The sequence below is a fragment of the Phascolarctos cinereus genome, unplaced genomic scaffold, assembly GCF_003287225.1.
Source record: "Phascolarctos cinereus isolate Bilbo 61053 unplaced genomic scaffold, phaCin_HiC Scaffold_3;HRSCAF=262, whole genome shotgun sequence".
NCBI lineage: Eukaryota > Metazoa > Chordata > Mammalia > Diprotodontia > Phascolarctidae > Phascolarctos > Phascolarctos cinereus.
Window position 1 is genome coordinate 193,726,922 of NW_027555736.1, and position 20,526 is coordinate 193,747,447.

Here is a 20,526-nt window from a genome sequence, read left to right on the forward strand (position 1 = left end):
GATTCTTGGTTTTAATTCTAACTCCTTTGACCTCCAGAATATCATATTACAAGCCCTCTGATCCTTTAATGTAGAAGCTGCTAAATCTTGTGTTATCCTGATTGTGTTTCCACCATACTTGAATTGTTTCTTTCTGGCTGCTTGCAATATTTTCTCCTTGACCTGGGAACTCTGGAAGTTGGCTATAGCATTCCTAGGAGTTCTCTTTTGGGATCTCTTTCAGAAAGTGATTGGTGGATTCTTTCAATTTCTATTTTACCCTCGGTTCTAGAATATCAGGGCAGTTTTCCTTGATAATTTCTTGAAAAATGATGTTTAGGTTCTTTTTTGATCGTGGTTTTCAGGTAGTCCAATAATTTTTAAATTTTCTCTCCTGGATCTATTTTCTAAGTAAGTTGTTTTTCCAGTGAGATATTTCATATTTCCTTCTTTTTTTGTCCTTTTGGGTTTGTTTTATAATTTCTTGATTGACTTCCATTTGCTCCATTCTAATTTTTAAGGAATTGTTTTCTTCAGTGAGCTTTTGGACCTCCTTTTCCATTTGCCAATTCTACTTTTTAAGGCATTCTTCTCTTCATTGGCTTTTTGGACCTCTTTTGCCATTTGGTCTAGTCTATTTTTTAATTATTTTCTTCAGTATTTGGAATATTCTTTATATCCAAATATTCTTTAGTTATTTTCTTCAGTATTCTTTGGGTCTCCTTCTGTAAGCTGTTGACTCATTTTTTGTGATTTCTTGTATAACTCTCATTTCTCTTCCCAATTTTTCCTCTACTTTTCTTATTTGATTTTCAAAATCTTTTTTTGAGCTCTTCCTGAGGTGATCAGTGATTGGCCTGAGACCAACTCATATTTTTCTTGGAAGCGTCGGATGTCTTTGTTGTCTTCTTCTGATTTTATGTTTTGATCTTCCTTGTCACCAAAGTAAGATACTATAGTCTGAGTTTTTCTGCTGTTTGTTCATTTCCCCAGGCAATTACTTGACATTTTAACTCTTTGTTAAAGTAGGGCTTAGGGTAGTGGGAGGGGAAAAATTATATGGATAGATAGATAGATAGATAGATAGATAGATAGATAGATAGACAGATAGATAGAGGGCACAAGGTGAGAATAAAATTCAGGGGTGAGAGGGGATTATACTAAGAGAAGGAGAAAGGGAAAGGTAGAATGGGGTACATTATCTTGCACAAAACAGACAAGAAAAGGTGCTTACAGTGGAGGGGAAACAGGGGAAGGTGAGAGGAAATGAGGAATCTTATTCTCATAGAATTTGGTTTAAGGAGGGAATAATATACACACTCAATTGGGTATGGAAATCTGTTTTACCCTACAGAAAAATAGGGAAGGAAGATGACAAGAGAGAAGGGGGATGATAGAGAGAAGGGCAGATTGGGAAAGGGGTAATCAGAAGGAAGTACTTCTGAGCAGGGACAGGGTCAAAAGAAAGAATAGAATAAATGGTGGGGTAGGATAGGTTTAAGGGAAATAGAGTTAGTTTTTCACAACATGTCTACTATGGAAGTATTTTGCATAACTGCACACGTATGGCCTGTATTGACCTGCTTGCCTTTTCAATGAGGGTGGGTGGGGTGGGAGGAAGGGACAAAATCTGGAACCCAAAGTTTTAGAAACACATGTTAAAAAAAAATGTTTCCACATGCAACTGGGAGGTAAGAAACACACGAAATGAGGTACAGAAATCTATCCCACCCTATAAGAAAATAGAAGGGGAAAGGGATAAGAGAAGGGGGGGAGATAGAAGGGAGGGCAAACTAGGGGAAGGGGTACTCAGAATGCATGTCCATCTTGGGGTGGGGGAGAGGCAAGATGGGGTGAAAATATGGAATTCAAAATCTTGTGGAAGTAAATGTTGAAAAATAAAAGTAAATAAATTTAAAAAAAAAAAGTAGGGCTCTGCTTCCAGGGTAGAGGGTACACTGACCCAAGCTTCAGGGGGTTTGTGCAGCTGTTTTCAGAGATACTTCTAGGGACCTGTAAGTTTTCAGTTCTTCTCAGGTGGTATGATCTAAAGAGAGATATTTACTCCTCTCCTGGTCTGTGCTGTGGTCTGTGCTTTGTTCTGTGAGTGACCACAAACACTCTTTTCTGCCCTGGAACTGTGAGGAGGGTTCCCTCTTCGTTGCTGCCACAAGCTCTCCTCTGCCAGTGCTCCTCCTCGCCCCAGGACTGCCACCCAGGACTGTTAACCCAAATCCCAGTATGGGCAAAGCAATAGAATCCTGCCTCAATGCCAGCAAAGAGACCCCTGTAATTTCCTTCTGATCAGTCCTTCGATCCCCTTACTGTCTGCGGGCTGAGAGCTCTGGAAGCAGCTTCTGCCGCTCCACCACCATCACCACAGCTGCTGCCTTGGGGCTGCATCGCACTCCTCTCTCACCCAGGTCTGACAGACCTTTCCTACTGACCTTCTAAGCTGTCTTTAGCATTTGTGGGTTAAGAAGTCTATAAACTGCCACAGCTGCCCATGATTCAGTCCCTTGAAGCCGGTTCCAGGTTTTCTGGGGTCTGGTATGTGCCAGTGTGGCCCACACTGAACTGTGCTCCTCTACCAGCCTGGCACAACAGAGCTTTCCCATCACCCATTCAGGTTGTCTGGTGCTGGAAATTTGTTTCATTCTGTCTTTTTAAGGTTCGGCTGCTCTGGAATTTGTTTAGAGTCATTTTTTACAGGTATTTGGAGGGGTCTGGGGAAGAACACAAGTGAGTCCCTGCTATTATTACTCCACCATCTTGGTTCCACCCCGCCCCATTCTCAAAAGGCTATCTTCTTAACGGCTCAGAATGAAGGATTTCACAGTGGAAGGAGGGAGCGTTGAGGACGTGACACCCCAGATAACCTCAGTCAAATATTCTAGTACAACTAGGTCTCCTTCCTTCTCATTTCTTTTTAGATACTTGACCTTTTGTTCCTCCAGATGCACTGTATTATTATTTTTGCCCAATTCTATAAAGTAATCCTTGATTGGTGTGGCACTGAATCTGAAAATTAATTTAAGTAGTACTGTCAATTCTATTATATTGGCATGACCCAACTATGAGCAATTATTATACTTCCAATTATTTAAGGCTGTCTGTATTCCTCTAAAGAGTGTCTTGTATTCACATAATTTCTGTGTACATCTTGACTGTTGGATTGCAACCTCATTTATACTTTATTACACTGATATTTTATTATTAAATTAATTCATTGGTGAGTGTTTGATCTACCAATCACAACATAAATTCCTTGAGAACAATGACCAATTTTCTGCTTCTTTTTAATGTCCTGTAGGAATTCTGTGCTCTGCCTACACGAGTTTCTAAATCATCACACATCATCATCATTACAGACAAAACTACTATCAACAATCACCTGAACATAACACTGAGCCACACAAATTTAAGAGGGGGAAGGAACGAGCATTTATATAGTGCCTACTATGTACCTGACCCTGTGCTAAGCACTTTGCTAATATTATCACATTTGATTTAAGAATAGTGTTTTTAATAGATGTAACCATGCCAAACACTCATAACCTTCCAACCATATGAAATGAACAGCTCCCCCCCCCAAAAAAAAAGAGATAGAGCAGAAGAAATAAAAACCATGTTAGTAAGTCTGTATCATTCCTGTCTCTTACAAAAGCAGTCATGAAAATGCCTTCAGTGAGTATGGAAAATAAGCTTGTACCCCAACTCTCTCATTCAATCACACAAAGCAAGCATTTTGCCAACCTGTTTTGTAAGTACGGAGAAGACAATTCATAGAGTTATCAACTTGTCCCCGCTTTGCTCCTACTTGAACTCTATCAAACATAAATATTTTCTAAAAATGATAATGATACTGATAGATATTTATCTATCACTTTAAAGTTTAAAAATACATTGTCATTCTCCAGTTGAATGACAACATATTTTTAAATGGCTAAACAAGTTGTGGTGTATGATTATGACAGAATGCTACTCTGTTATAAGAAATGAGCTCAAAGAAAAACATGGAGAGATCTGTATGAAATAATGAAGAGCAAAATGAGCATAACTAAGAGAACACTGTAAACAGTAACCACAATATTGTTTTAAGAAGGACTTTGAGCAAATAAGTTATTCTGACTATTACAAATACCCAAATTAACTATAAAGGACATATGAAGAAAGACATTATCTGCATCCAAAAAAACTGATAATGAGAAATATATATAGAATAACTTTACATATATATACCTATTCATGTCTAATGGTAGCCATCTCTAGGGTGGGTGGGAAGGAAGAAAAAAGGAAAAAAAGAAATTTACATAATAACTTTGTTGTATATTTAAAATGAATAGCAAGTTGTACATAGTAGATTACAGTTTCATGTGTAATCATCTTTTTATTATACCATTATGGAAATGTTTGTTTTATTCCATAAATTAAAAATAAAATAAATTTTAAAAAATATCTAGCAATCTTAAAAAATACATTATCTTATGTGAGTTTCATAACAATCTTTTGAGGTTAGTATTACACATATTATCCCTATTTTACAAATAAGGAAATTGATATTCAGAGGGGTTATTTGCTTGGGATCATACATCTAGTAAGTGTAAGAGACAAAATTTAAATACATATATTCCTGATTCCATTCCAGTGCTCCCATCACCACTGAATAAATACTCAAGGAAGGCAAGAAATCAGAGAACTGGTGTTTCCTTTGCAGCTCTCCCAGTGATTTATCATGTGACCTCAGTTAAGTAACAACTTCTCTGTGTCTCCTCTTTATAAATGTGCTTAATACCAACTAATTAGTGAAGAGACTTGGACAAGTTGCTTTCCTGAAAAAGCTTGAGTTTTCCACATTAAAATGGTTATTATTTCTGCCCTGCTATCAGGTACTCTGCTGTCTCCCCTGTATTATTTTGTAGCTCAAATGAGGAAAGGATGACCTCAGAAGACCTCAGTTCTACCCAAGCCATCAAAACCAGGTGCTGCTTTCTCTCGTTGGCCAATTCCTTCACTGATCTCACCCAGGAAGACTTCCTATTTTATTTCCTTGAATCCATGTACTCAAAACCAAATGCAGCTTTCTGGGAGATTTAATTCTTCAAGAGGACATACAAACAAGGCATCTTCACCTCTACTCCCCAGTGGGACTGACTGCCATTACAGGAAACCATAGGGAGTCACATAAAAGTCCACGAGATGAATGAGGGACTAGTATTTGATGCCAAATAGGACTTGGAAGTCGGCATTGTCCTTAAATCTTACTTTTCATCTGACCGTGTCACTCCCCTATTCTGTAATCTCCAGTTACTCCTATTGATTCTAGGATAAAATAAAAACTCCTGCTTGGACCTTAAAGCCCTTGGTAACTTTGCCCCAATGTATCTTTCTAGATCATTATCCCTCCTCCCTCATTCTACTGTCCATCTTCTTGGCATTCTCTCTTGTTACTCACACGACTCTCCATTTTCTCTACACTGGCTATCCTCCACTCCTGGAATATGTTCTTTCTTCATCCCTGTCTTATAGAAACCCTCCCTTCCTTAGGTGCAGCACAAACACCACCTGATCCCTTTAACTGCTCAAGTGCCCTCCCCACCCCCAACTATCTTGTACCTGCAGCCAGGTGGAACAACGTGTAGAACGCACTGGACCTGGAATCAGAAAGATCTGAGTTCAAATCCAGCCTTAGACACTTACTAGCTGTATAACCCTGGACAGTTTCCTCATCTGCAAAATGGGGATAATAACAGAACCTACCTCCCACAATTGTCATGAGGATCAAATGAGCTAATATGTAAATATTAGTTATTAGCTATGTCCTTATAAATAGAACGTGCCTCCTTGTACCCCTAGCACCTAGTACAGTACCTGGCATATAGAAGGTACTTAAGAAATACTTATTAAGGGGCAGCTAGGTGGTTCAGTGGATAGAGTACCGGCTCTGGAGTGAGGAAGACCTGGGTTCAAATCTGGATTGAGAGACTTGATCACTTGATACTTACCAGCTGTGTGACTCTGGGCAAGTCACTTAACCCCAACTGCCTCAAAAAAAAAAAAAGAAAAAAGGAATGCTTATTAACCTATTGATTTTTTTCAATATTCTATCTATAAAACGTACCCTGAGTAGAGCCATTACTAGCAATTCTGACACCTAGGACAGGATGTGGGCGGGATTGGGGGGAAGAAGGAAGAGGCCTGAGAGAATGAATATCTTCAAACTCGGGGCATCAGGGCTCATGTGGTGGGTAAAGGCTCTACACTATCACGGAGTAGGGAAATAAGCTATTGAGACTGTTGTTGGAGAGGCTACAAGTGGGAGGATGGATTGGGGTGGAACCTGGACAAGTTGGAGGTTACTTGCTTAGAAGGAAAGGAAGCCAGGTAGAGTACCTCATGTCAGGGGAGGGATGACCTGTACTTTGAAGGTACATCCAAACCTGCAAATCCACCACAGGAAAGAGATACTTCCAGTATCATTCAAGGAGCACAGCAGTGAAGGAAGACATGGATGGTGTCTCACAAAGCCCAAAATGCCATAAAACTGTGTCTGTGGTATGTCAAGATAACCACCAATGCCCAGGAGTGGGGTGCCCTTGTCCCTTGATGGTGCTGACCTGGAGCCAAGCAAGGCACTGTAGGTATGGGGTATGTAGAATGGTGCTGATTTAAGGTTCAGAAGGATAGAGGTGTATCAGAGGGAGGAGTAGCACTCCCTGGGACAAAGCCCCAGTTTTCCCACCCTCATTTTGGCTATGATCCCAATTATATTGTAATTGCTCTTGGTTTCCAGGAAGAATTCCACTACTGTCAGCAATTATCAGTACCACTGGAGTGTATTTTTTTTATTTCCTGATGCTGCTTTTTATTTGGGCCTGTAATTACCTGCCCCTTTCTGCTCCCCTGCCCCTTGGTATGGGCAGGTGGCAACTACAAGCTGATGATTTTAAGATGCTGGCTTACATTTCCCTGCTTCTATGTACTCAACTCACATTGATCGTATTTATGCTGAAGCTATGAGTGGGCCTATCCTAAACTCCAAGAGGCCCTGTTTACCTGGATTTACTGACAGCTACCTACATCCTTAACATGGTTGCTGTTGCTTGCCAGACCTGTTCTTTCATCCATGTAGGGAACTTCCTGCAAGGAATTTCCTCTAACAGTGCAAACTGGCCATTTCTCTTTGACTTATACTTTTAGGGTACTACCTGAGAATGCCTAGAAATTAGGTGACTTATCCAGGGTCACACTGTCAGCATATGTCAAAGACAGGGTGTGAACTCAGGTCCACCCGACTCCAAAACCAGTTCTCTATCCACTATGCAGTGCTGCCTCTCCCAGCATGGTTGTTATGAAAATTAAATGGAATTAATCTAATAGAATCCCATAATTTTAAAGCTAAATGTTTAAGTTCAGTAGTACCAAATCTGTGGGTTCCCCATCATTGGTGAGAGGTGGGAAAGGCCTCAGCAGAGTTTTAAAAATGTTTTTCAAATCCATATGTGAGCTTTGGATCTTCATTTAATTTCAATAAAATATGCAGTATGAATGAAATTGCTATTAAGTGGGGACACAGGAAATTTTTGACAGAAAAAGAAGTCCTCATATTTGAAAAGACTGGGAAACCTTGGTCTAGTTCAAGGCTTTATTTTATAGGGTTGAATCGGGTTCATGTGACTCACTTAAAGCCACACAGCTATTTAGTGCCAAAGCCAGGTACTAGTATACAAGTCTCTTTGATTCTCCCAAATTCTATTCCCTGCTCCTTGGGATCCATTGCTCTTTTTCCGGCACCACACATAAGAATGAGCTTTTGTTTCTCATATCTTGGGCAAGCCAACAGTACCCAAAGTACTTTACAACTGACCAAAATTCTGTGAAAACAGTTACTGTCTTCTCCCAGTAAAATGCTGCTACCTCTGCAGTTAAATGTCACAGCAGGAAATGAAGACTCTGTTTCTTGTGACATTGGGTAGATTTTGAGAGCTAGAATGAATAGCCATTACCCAATCAAAATTTAACCTGTCCTTCAGCATAACAATTCTGTGTCCCCCATCTGTTTCTATTCTCTTTGAAATTCCACAGTGGTTCTCTAATGACCTTCACTTCTTTGCTCTGTTATTGAATGAGCTGGAGGGTTTTGTGGACCTGAAGCAAGGTCTTAGATTATATTTGGGGCAAGCAGCATGAAGCATCCCCTCAACTAACTGTGCACAGGAGGAGGAGGTAAGAGAGTTGCATCACTCTGTGTGGAGGATCCACTGGTACGTGAGACAGGGGGTTGGGAGAAGCAGGAAAGGATAAGAAAGAAGTTTCATTCTACTTGCCATCTGGTACCAGGTTAGTACAGTGGAAGAAACATTGGTGTTAGAGTCAGGTGACATGGGTTCAAATTCTACCTTTGAAGCTATTACTTATGTGAATGGCGGCAATTCACTCACCCTTCCTGGGTCTCGGTTTCCTCATCTTTAAAAATGGTTTGGATTAGATGGCCTTGAAGGTCCCCACTCTATATCTGTGATCCTACTTTAAAGTGACTGACCTCGGCTAACTAAGCTCTGTTGTTTCATGCTACTCAGAGATGCCGAGCTCTCTCAGCACCCTCTAAATGTAATTCCATTGAAATCTAGTGCCTTGGGGGAAAGCCTTAGACATCCTACCCTAGATGTCCCTACAGCTCTGGTTCCAGTTATCCTATTGCTTTCCAAGCTTTTAGTTAGGCCACCAAAAACATCCTCCCCTGTACCAAAATCTAGGAGTTAAGGGAATATCTACAAATGGTTAGTTTGGGAGAGAATGAGATGGCTCTGAAATCACCTCTAGCTCTGGCTTGCATGCTCATGGGGTGGGAGGGAGGGAGTTTAGGATAAAACAGAGAGTGAACAGAGTTAAGCTAAAGATGGTGAGCTCAGGCCTTTAGGTTTCATACGTGCCAAAGGTGAAGAATCCTGGAAAGACCTCCTGGCTATAAAAGAGGATTACAGCATAAGAGCCTGGCCTAAACTCCAAGAGGAAAAGGGGGAGGAAGAATGTCCGTTTCTGCTTCTGCTGCAAGAGGGAAAAAAAAAACACTATTGATTCTACATAAGCAGTGTTTTCGTGTGCCCTCCACACACCAGACCTTATTACAGAAACTGCACCACTCTCTGTCTCTCTGTCTCTCTGTCTCTCTGTCTCTCTCTCAGTTCTCTTCCTACCCAGGGTTACTTTTCTGCAGAGCAGCTGCTACAGTGAGACAGAGCAGATTCATACTCTATTAAATGCAACACAATGACCAGGATGTCCCTTTCAAAGAAGTCACAACAACAGTCTTATAATAGTCCCTGGCTGCTCTTCCAAGGTCTGTAGCCCCTTCACCTAGCTAAATTCTATCTTCAACTCCATTCCCCTGCTTTTTACCTCTCTCCCCATCCACTTGCAAAGAAGGGGCGGGGGGTGGAGGGAGAGGAATGGGGGAAGGGCAACAGGAAGATCAGCCATCCATTTTTCTCTTGCTTCTCTGAAGCTGCTGTTACCAATGGGAGTTTCCCTTTCCTCTAACCCTAAGCTGCAGCTGCTGAGCTAGTCAGAGAGGAAGAGATGCTCTCTGGGGATAAGACCTGCGTTTGCAGCCAGATGAAAAGCAGGGCAGTGGGTTGTGGATTTTAGACAGCTGTTTCAGAAAGCCTTCCCACCAGGACGTGAGCAAGGTCTCCTGAACAGGGAAGCTTACACAAGTAAGAGCTGTCATGTAAGAAGAGACCCATTGAGGAGAGAGGGCAATATGGCTGGGGGGGGGGTGTCAACCTGTGAGAGGTGCTCAGTGTGACCCCCAGAAAGGTGGGCAGTAAATGGCCAAGGAATGCAGGCATTGTCCGTGAATTGTCTGTCCACACCAGCAAAGGGAGGGCTCTTTGAACAGCTCTGCTTATGGGTGGGGCCAGAGTACATGGAAGCAAAGCCAGGCCTCTCTCCACAGGTGTGCACAGCCAGTGCCAACCCTCCCCTAGGTATAATCAGTACCTATGTTTGGCCTCATCGCTCTCTTCACATCCCAGGAGGCAGCTAAGCTCTCATCAGAACAGTCAGTGTTGTTGGCAACTGTGAAGTGAAGGAATGGCAGTCACAAGCCTGTCCCTCCCCCCATCTCGTTAAAGGTAGCTCCTCAAGTATCCAGGTGAGGAGCAGGGAAGAAATGGCCAAGAAGCTTTGCTAGTGCCACACTTGCAATCCGGCAGATTTTAAAATGCATTCAAGTCCTCAGTCCCAGAATCTGGCTAGGGGAGAAAACTTGGAGCTCCATGAGTTGTTACTTTTAAGGAGGAAATAAAACCAACCACCCCTCCCCCAATTTAAGAAAAATAATTGCTTGGGTGGAGCAGCTGTGAGCAACTGTAATTGGTCCCAGCAGCATATGGTCTCTCCTCAGAGAGGTAGACTCAGGGACTGCTCCAAAGGGGCTGCCAGTTGCAAAAATCAGATGTCTGTTGGAAGAGGGGTGGCAAGACCTTCTGAATCGGAGCTGTACAGGCAGCCTGGGCACTGCAGGATGGGAGTGTCCCTGAGTACTCGACAGGGTACAAAAGGAAAACAGCAGCCTGGTCTCCCTGCAGTTCTGACTGAAACCAAATCAGAGACTCTTAGAGCAGGGAGGACTCTCAGATCTCATGCAGTCTCTAATCCATCATTTTCCTACTGGGAAAACTGAAGCCCCAGGAGATAAAGTGCAAGCAGAGATAGCTGAGAGGTTTTCTCTGGCTCCACCACTTTCTATGTGTGAGACCCTGGGCAAGTCATTTTATCTCTTTTGGCCTTGATTTCTCCATCTGTAAAGACAGTTGGGTGAGATGACCTCTAAGGTTCCTTCTAGTTCTAAATCTATAATCCTATGACTCACCCAAGGTCATATAGTTGGTAATTAATAGAATCAGAGCTTGAACCTAGGTCTTTTGGCTTCAAGACCAGCCCTTTTTTCCACTCCTTCTAGACAAGTCCTTCCTGTTCTACTGAAGATATAATAGTTGTATTTGTATTCTCTCTTTCTCCAGGTCAAGGCTTATAAGGAAGGAAAACCACACCCCCCAAAAGACTGCAATTCAAAGTCTGGTGAGTGACTGGAGGTGGGGGGAAGGGGTGGGGAAATGCCAGACTACAGGATTCTTATCAGAAAACCCGAGAGTATTAGACCTAAAGCATGTTAGAGATTATCTAGTCCTGTTTCCCTAGTGTCCTTGATCTGGGCAAGGTCCGATTCCATGGTCTGTTCTATTGCCTTCTCTCTGGATTATGAAGACTGGAGTTTCCCAGCAGATGAGATAAGGGAGCAGAAAAGGAAATATGGGGGTAGGGAGAAGCAGGAGGAGGAAGAAAAGGGAGGAAAATGGCTTGCACAGTCTGGAAACATATGGAATAAGTCCAGCTGCTTGGTGCCTGGCCATTTCCACCTCTTCCTCACCCTGGCCAAACTCTAGGATAGCATGCTCCAGACCACACACCCTCCCTGCCCTGTTTCACAGAGGCTGCCAATTATCCAAGACTGGTTTTGGGTTACTGCATTCAAAATTTGCTGCAGGAAATTTAAGCTACGATGCATAGTCACATGAGCACCAGGATCAGATTTCTTGGGAATAAATAACAGGCATTGTGTGTCTACAAGCCAGTTGCATAACATTTACCAATAAACCTATTGACTTAATATGTAACCAGCAAGTTGTTGGAATACTCAACATATCAACATGCTATTGGTAAATTAGAGCTACCTGGCCTGACACTACCTAATTAATTTGTTATTAGAGAAGTGGGGGTGGTCCCCCAGATAGCTTATTTTATAAAGTTCAAGATGACTTAGGAAAAAATACCTTGTTTTGCTTAGATTTTTTTATCTGCTACATAATGGTTTGTTACAAAATTGTACCCATTCAACTATGTATAAGGATTCAGAAGACCAGTCAGTCAGCCCACATTTATTGAACCCTCATTATATGACAGGCACTGTGCCAAGCAATGGGGGGGGGGACACAAAGAAAGACAAAAATACAGTCCCTGCTTTCAAGGAGCTCACATTCTAATGGAAGAGACAACATGTAGATAACTATGTATATATAAGATATATGTAATGTAAATGGAAGGTAATGTTAGCGGAAAGTAGGGGCAAAAGGGAGGGACTCCTGCAGAATGTGAGATTTGAGGGGAGTCTTGAAGGAAACCAGGAGGTGGAGATGAGGATGGAGGCACATTCTAGGCACGGTGGACCATCACTACAGGTGCACAAAGTCAAGAGATGGAGTGTCTTATGTGAGGAACAGCAAATAGATGTCACTGGAAAGATTACTTGGAGGAGAGTAAGGTACAAGATTGGAAAGGTCAGGTTGTGAGGAGCTATAAAAGCCAAATAGAGCATTTTATATTTGATCCTGAAGATAACGGAGAGCCATTGGAAGTTTATTGAATAGGGTGAGTAGCAGGGCCACACCCATGCTTTAGGAAAATCATTCTGGAAGTTGAGTGAACAAAGGATTGGAGTGGGAAGTGATTTGTGGCAGGGAGACCAGTCAGAAGATAGTCCAGGTACTGAGAAAAGAATAACATTGCAATATTCAATCTTACAGCCAAGGCAAGGGCTACTAGTACAGAATATCGTACACATTTTTTGAGGCAGTCATTGTATCAGGTATTTTTGCTTAATTTTCTTTTTTGTTGCAAGGGTAGGCTCTATCTGGAGGGTTGAGAGTAGGACAGTGTGGATATTTCCACAAGTGATTGTGATGTCAACAATAAAAGGCATCGATAAAACATTTTAAAAGGTACCTGTAGGAGAAGAGATACTGCTTTTAATTTCACAGTCATTTCCTGGGGATTATCACTGGTCCAGGGGTTTCAATATTACTGAAATAAAGATAAACAACCAAGTGAAAAAATATTCTTCCATTGGTGTCCAGGTAGGAAATAGGGAACAAAGATAGTGAATATAGTCACTTGCCCTCAGTCACTTGTCCAACAGAAGTTAAAAAAAATGTACTTTAAGTAAATAATGCTCTTCTCCCTTAACCTGTGAAGGTATAAACTTCTTAAGAGGAAACAAAGGGATGGATAAATGTTGGGCCACTGGAGCTGGAGCACAAGTCTCCCTGGCTGATTTTAAGCATCCAAAAAGAATATGTCAGCTGCAGAAAGAAGCTTTGGGGCATAAGGATAATTTACCTTTCTCTCCCCAAACACCAATTTCCAGTGCCTCCAAAGAGCCTTCTCAATGAACTTTGACAATTCTTTAACAAAACCAATGACGTTCCTACCACAATTAGAAAGCAGACTTAAATTGCGATTATCAGAGAATCTTCCCACTGTATGAGGCCAAGGCCAAAATGAGGCATGAAGCAACAGAGCTACAACAGGTCCTATGAGATGCTGAGAGACAATAAAAAAGCCCCAGTCTTGGGGGGAATTCAGAGTTCAGCTGTCTCTGGTGGCTGTGCATCAAGGAAATAACAGAGACCAGAAAGTGACATGACATAGAAGAAGCACTTTGAAAACTTTAAAGCTCTATAGACATGCCAGCTACTACTATTATTATTATGTTATTAATAATTTTCCTGAGAGTAGATTTTGATTTTTTTTTAATGAAAGAGAATGGGAAGGAGAGGAGAACAGGAAAGCAATTGTCCTCTGCAAGGAGGACCAGAGAGGAGGAGAAAAATGCCGAAGGAGAATGCTGAAAACACTAATACAATAATATTTAGTACTTTAAGGATTACAAAAAATTTAAGCTTGACAATAGCCTTGTGCAATAGTTAAGTGCAAAATATATTGTTATGCCCGTCTTACAAATCAGAAAACTGAGGATCAGAGTTTTAAGTGATTTGCCACAGTTAGTTAAATCTTCAAGGGAAGTGGGAGCAACAGGGAGGAACTCCTGCAGAAGGCAGGATTTGAGAGGAATCTGAACACAGGTCTTTCCTGGCTTTGACTTCTAGTGCAAACCTTCATGACTTCACAATTTTGCCAAGGGCTGGCCGTCCATGGATGACTTCTCATCAAATCTCATGCCCTCCACCTCCTCAACCCTAGGGATAGTCCAGCTAGATGAGCTCATGACTTCTCTACTGACCCAAGTGCTGGCTGCTTGATTCCTGTTAGTTGCACATCCATTCTAGCTTGCCTACTCCAACATCCTAGTTTGGGCCCTAGGGACCAATCAGCAGTGTGAGCTGCAACTCCGAGGAAAAAAATCTGCTTCTCTCCCTGAGGTCCTAGGGAAGTTCCTCATCATAGAGCAAGAGAAGAAAACATGCACACCCAAATCTGGTGAGCACCCAACAGCTTCCATTTAATTGCACAATCTTGAGGTAAAACATAACCTACAGTTTCCTAGCATGTCTTCTGGAAGCAAGTGCTATACCTTAATTATTGTATTTCCTTCAGGCTGCCCAGGGCTATCCTTATAGAAGAGTGTTTTTGCTTTACACAAAAAAAGGAAAAGAAGAAAAAAGAAAAAAAAAGATAGGCACAACCTCAACCTAATCTAATGTCATTAATTGTTTTCACAAAAACAGGACTTTAGGCAAAACGATGTTACAAGAGACAGTTCCATTGGAATTCAATTCAACACAGGAACAGTATTATAGATGGGAAAAGGGACATGGTATAGGGCAAAGAACACTGGATTTGGACTCAGAGTACCTTGGTTGGAACCCTGGCTTTCTGACTGATTAATCACATTAATTTGGGGAAGTTCCTCAACTCTCTGGGCTTTAAGTTTTCTTCATCTATAAAATTAAGAGTTTGGGCTCAGTGATATTTACAATCTCATTTTAGTTCTAAATCCTAGGGTCCTTGCATGACCTTCATACTTATCATTCCCCATAAAGGAAGCACTTAACTACTTGGTGGATATCTGAATTGACTTCCATCCTAAGGGATGTTCCCAGAAAGTAGGAGGTGTAGGGACAGTCCTGGATGGGGGGGAGAGGGAAGGTTGAGGTTAGGGTAGAAGCAAAGGGACCAGGGCAGGGAAGTTTGGGCATTCTACCTTGGACAAGGGCTGAACTGAGAGGAGAATAAAGAACATCCCGAGAGATGTGGGAGCCAGGGTGGACATGTGGGGCTAGGAAGAACAAAGTAGAGCAAGGTAGGGCCAAAGGCACTGGTATAATGGTGAAGGGCAAGGTGGAGATACTAAAAAGGTCCTAAACATTGGGATGGGGGTGATGGTGGGTGACTAGGGGGAGGTCTAAGTGCTAAGCAAAAGAGGAAAGAAACTTACTGAGCAAAAAAAGATTAAGGAGCTTGTAAAGATCAGAGGCACTGATTAGGGCAGTCTTAAGTACAGTCAATCAGTCAACAAGCATTTATTAAGGATTTGCTATATGCCAGGTACTGCACTAAGCGCTAAACACTAAAAAATATATATATATGAGATACAGTCCATGCCCTTAAGGAACTCAAAGTTGCTGGAGAGTGACAATATGCAAATCATTATGTACATACAAGATATATGCAGTGTAAATAGGAGGTCATCTTAGAAGGAAGGGACTGGGGGAAGGGGATGGGTAAGACCTGGTTAGGTCTCCAGAAGAAGCTAGTATTTGAGCTGAGTCTTGAGGGAAGACCAGAGATGGAGGTGAGGAAGGAGAACATTCCAGGCATGGGAGACAGCCAGTATAAAGGCAAGGTGTTGGGAGATGGAGAGTCAGGTAAAGGAACAAGGAAGCCAGTGGCTTGGTTGAGTTGTTAAGGAAGGGAGGCATACACATAAACTTATGAAGACTGTCTAGATGGGGCTGAGGAGGGGGCAGAGAATGGACAAACTGCAAGGACAATTATAGACAAGTTGGGGTGGGGGGAAAAAGCACAAGCTGAGCTATGTGGCACTCCAATTGAGGTAGGGCTTTTACAGGGATAAGTAAGGGATTGCTTATAATGTATGAAGTTGTTGTGAAGCACTTTTGCTGGAGCAACTTTATGTGAGATTATGCATATTTGCATACATTACAATTAAAATATATATATAAATTAGACATAAATTACAAAAGGAACCATCCCAGAGTTCATTTTAATAGTCATTTCCCATAGTGCATTTAAAGTAGAACTCAATGTGATCTATGATCACGTGTATTATTTTCTTTGGTGCAAATTACAACCTTGCCACAATTTAATTCAGCATATGGGCTGTAAAGGTTGCTGTGGCAAAAAAAAAAAATCACCCCTATGTTGGTTATACACCCTATGCCCAACCTGATAAGCTCTCTGAACTTTGCTAGGCTGGTCATCCAGTAGGTCATCCAGGCCATTCCTGAAGCCTTTCACATTTGCTAGAATCTTCCAAATCATGTGTTTTGCTGGTATTGCCCAGAGTGAAAACAGGAGAAAGACAAATGAAAACAACTAATACATCAATTTGGCACAAATAAAAGATTAAAATGGTCATTGCTGGAGGAAAATAGGCACAATAATGCATTGTTGGTAGAGCAGCAAAATGGCTTGATCATTCAGAAAAACAATTTGGGACTATAATTAAAAACCCACTAAAGTGTATGATACCCTTAGACTGAGTTATACAGCTACTAGACACATGTCCTAAGGAGGTTAAAGACAGAGGAAAAGAACATAAGTAAAAATTTTTATAGTAGCACTTCTTGTGGTAGTAAAGAGTATGAAACAAAATGGATGTCCCTAGTTTGGGAAATGGCTAAATAAATTGTGATATGTGAATGTAATGGATTATGACTGTACCATAAGAAATTATGAATATGGAGAATCCTGACAAACTTGGGAAATTTACTATGAACTGATGTAAAGTAACCAGAAACTCGAAGTTTATAAAATGACTGTAAATGAGAACAACATTGAAAGCCATCAGATTCTGACAAGTGTTGTGACCTACTGATTTCAGAGACCTAAGGATGAAACATTTCTTCTCAGTAGAGAGATAACAGACTACAGGAGTCAAATCAAGCATGCATTGTCAAACAGAACAATGTACTGGTTTGTTTGCTCAGCTGTATATATTTGTTACAAGGGAAGGTTTGGTGGTGTTAGGGGTGGGAAGCCCATTGTAAAGTGACAACTATTTAAAAAAAATTTCCCAATTACATGTAAAGACAAATTTTAACATTCATTTTTTAAAAAATTGAGTTCCAAATTTTCTCCCTCCCTCTCACCTCCCACCTCCCTGAGCCAGTAAGCAGTCTGAGATAAGTTATAAATATGCAAACATGCAAAATATATTTCCATATTAGTCATGTTGTGAAAGAAGACATGGATCCAAAGGGGAAAAAACACCAAAAAAAAAAGTGAAAAATAGTATGTCTCAATCTGCATTCAGACTCCATCAGTTCTTTCTCTGGATGTGAATAGCATTTTTCAACGTGAGTCCTTTGGAATTGTCTTGGATCACTGTACTGAGAATAGCTAAGTCACTCACTGTATGTTGTTCATACAATATTGCTGTTACTGTGTACAATGTTCTCCTGGATCTGCTCACTTCACTTTGCATCAGTTCGTGAAGGCCTTTCCAGGTTTTTCTGAAATCAGCCTGCTCATCATTTCTTTTATCAAAATAGTACTCCATCACAATCACATATCACAACTTGTTCAGCCATTCCCCAACTGATGGGCATCCCCTCAATTTCTAATTCTTTTCCACCACAAAAGGAGCTGCTATAAGTATTTTTGTACAAATGAGTCCCTTTCCAAATTTTTTTATTATCTCTTTGGAATATAATACCAGAGTAGTGGTATTTCTAGATCAAAGTGTATGTATAGTTTTATAGCCCTTTAGGCATAAACAACTATTTTAAATATCAATATTTTTTCAAAAGAAAAATAACCCACAAACACCTCCACATTATGATGATCCATTAGAGAATTTTGGTGGAGAAAAATAGGAGTTAATTTATGAAACTTAGATTTACATTCAGTTTATCAGAAATATAAGGCACCAAACATACCCATGTAAATAAAGTGTCCTTATTAGAAACAACTGCCTGACATAGGCTTTATTTTTGTAGAGGAACTCATCCTTTACAAGCACCTTATGGATGTGTTTGCAAACAGTCTCTGCTATTCCTTAATTTTTGGTCTTCTTTATTTTCTCACTCCAGACACAGACATGGATTTTAGATGTTTCCCAGGCTGTCTGTATCCAGCAGGAGAGACCCACTAAAACAAACTGTAATATATGAGCTGTCAAATCAGCGAATATATTTCACTTCCTGACTCACTCCCCCACCGATGTCGGTTCAGACTTCAGTGCACAAAAGACGGCTCTGGTTCCAGAAAGCAAAGTGTCAAGGCGATCACCTAGAGTCCTTGTCTGACCAGGACGTCTCCTGGCTTTAGAGACAGATGGGCTGATTATTGGCTCCTGCTGCAGCCCACTCCACACTGTGTCTGCATAGGACAAAATAAGTAGTTCTATAAGGATACTTCCTACACAGGCAGATGAATGGATCCATAAATTCATGTCACATCCTGCTAAAGCAGCATCAACCAAGGATACCAATGAGATGGAATGTCCAAGCTGATCACAAATTGTTACTTCATGTTAAAAGAACCTAGATCTGCAAACAGTTAGTTTTACATAGATGGTAATGGTGAAAGGGAGCTGTTGGTGAAGCATTCCTCCCTCCTTTCAGCAAAGAGATGTGGACTACAGGTACAGAAGGAAGCATAAGCTGTCTGATGCTGCAGCTGCTGCTATCTGATCATCCAAATCAGACCATTAGAAATAATGCCTGGAAGAAGCTAAACTTCTGGGCTCTGTTTTCCTTGGCACTATACGTCCTCATCTTCATTCCTAGCCATCTTCCTTTCTGCTGTGGTTCATATCCTCTTTCCCCACCTTCCCTTTCTACCTCTTGTTTGGAAAACTGTAATCAAATCAACATGACTACTGACTCTGAAAAGGGTGTGTTAGACAATCAGGATAGCTTTGAGAATTATATAACGAATTTATCATACACTTAAATGGAAAAGCAAGTTGTATATAATAAGGATTTTCAATTTCATGTACTCTTTTCTGTTCAGTTTCATATATGAAAATGCTAATTTTATTTGGTGTTTGTTAAGTTTGAAAATTTTTTAAAAAATTAAACTAAAAGGAACAAAAGGTTATTTCAGTGAACTATCCCATTGTTGTCTTATATTTGTGAATTTCCAGATCATAACTCTCTTCCCTGGCATGTATGTGTGTATACACATGCATACGTACATATATGCATACATGTACATGTATGTATACATATGTATATGTGTACATATAACACATGTATGTATGTGTATATATCTATAATCTATATGCCTCCATATAAATATTTGAGAGCAAAGGCTATGCTACTTTTGTATCTGTATCCTCAGTGCTCAGCATAGTGCTTAGTATGTAGTAAGCACTTAATAAATGATTTTATTTATTCACTCCTTTGATGTGTGGATTTGTTTTCCTTAGCCTAGTTGTGCTTTGTTGCAGGGCTGGGTTTCCTTGGGCATGTGGCTGAGGAGTCATTAGAAAGTGACAGTGATTTTTTTTTATTAGAACATCAATAAAAATATTTTTAAGAAAGAAAATTCCGAATCATGTGAGAAGACTCACTAAAGTGTTTATACCTTCTGACCTGACCATCTCATTAATGGACATATACTAACAGTAGGTTAAACATAAAAAGGCTAAATACAGCAACACCTTCATAACAACACTTGCTGCAATAGCAAAATACTGGAAACAAAGTGAGTATTCATTACCTAAAGAACGACCACACAAATGGTAATACATGCATGTAATGGAACACTTCCCCAAAAGGAATTAATGCATATGAAGAATTCAGAGAAATATGCAAAGACTTGTTTTAACTGATGCAGTGTGAAGTAATTAGAACTAGTGGAGGAATATACAGAATGACCTGAATTATACAAATGAAAACATCAATAAAAAGCATACAAACTTAGATAATGACTATTCTCAATCATAAAACATCCCTCCCTCCTCTCAGTTTAGAGGTGGGGAAATTCAGAGAGTGAATGCGGTATACACTGTTAGGTATGATCATGGTGTCAATAAGTTTTGCGTAACTCTTTGTTCTTTGTTACAAGGAAGGTTCAATGCCAATTAAATGTCACATCAGGAAATGACTGTGGCATGAGAACAAAAGGCATCAATAAAACATTAAGAAATAATATCATGTAACCAAAGCTGTGCTTAGAGGAAATTTTATAGCTCTAAATACTTTCATCAAGAAAAAAAAGAACAGATCAATAAATTAGATATCCAACTATTTAAAAAAAAAACACCAAGAAAAGCAGAAAATAAAAAAGGCTTACCTGAAAACAAAATGGTGCCAACTGACCGCTTGTTGCATGGTTGCCACAAACCTTCAATTTGTTTTATAAAAATGAAATATCTGTGAAGTACAATAAAGCAAAGTGCAATAAAACAAGGTATGCCTGGTATATCTTTCTGACATCATTGGACATTATTCTTGTTTCTGCACTCAGCAATCTAACCAAACTGGCATTCTTTCTGTTCCTTATATAAAACATGTTATCTCTCATATTCATGCCTGGACACTGCTGATTCCC

At 40.5% G+C, this 20,526-nt stretch overlaps 1 long non-coding RNA gene across 1 annotated transcript; it reads left to right on the forward strand.

Annotated features, from left to right (window-relative positions):
• Positions 1–10,369: 10,369 nt before the first annotated feature.
• Positions 10,370–19,352, forward strand: LOC110220287 (uncharacterized). Its single transcript, XR_013485111.1, has 3 exons — positions 10,370–10,746; positions 11,007–11,064; positions 18,057–19,352. It is a non-coding gene; the product is annotated as an uncharacterized LOC110220287 (long non-coding RNA).
• Positions 19,353–20,526: the final 1,174 nt, after the last annotated feature.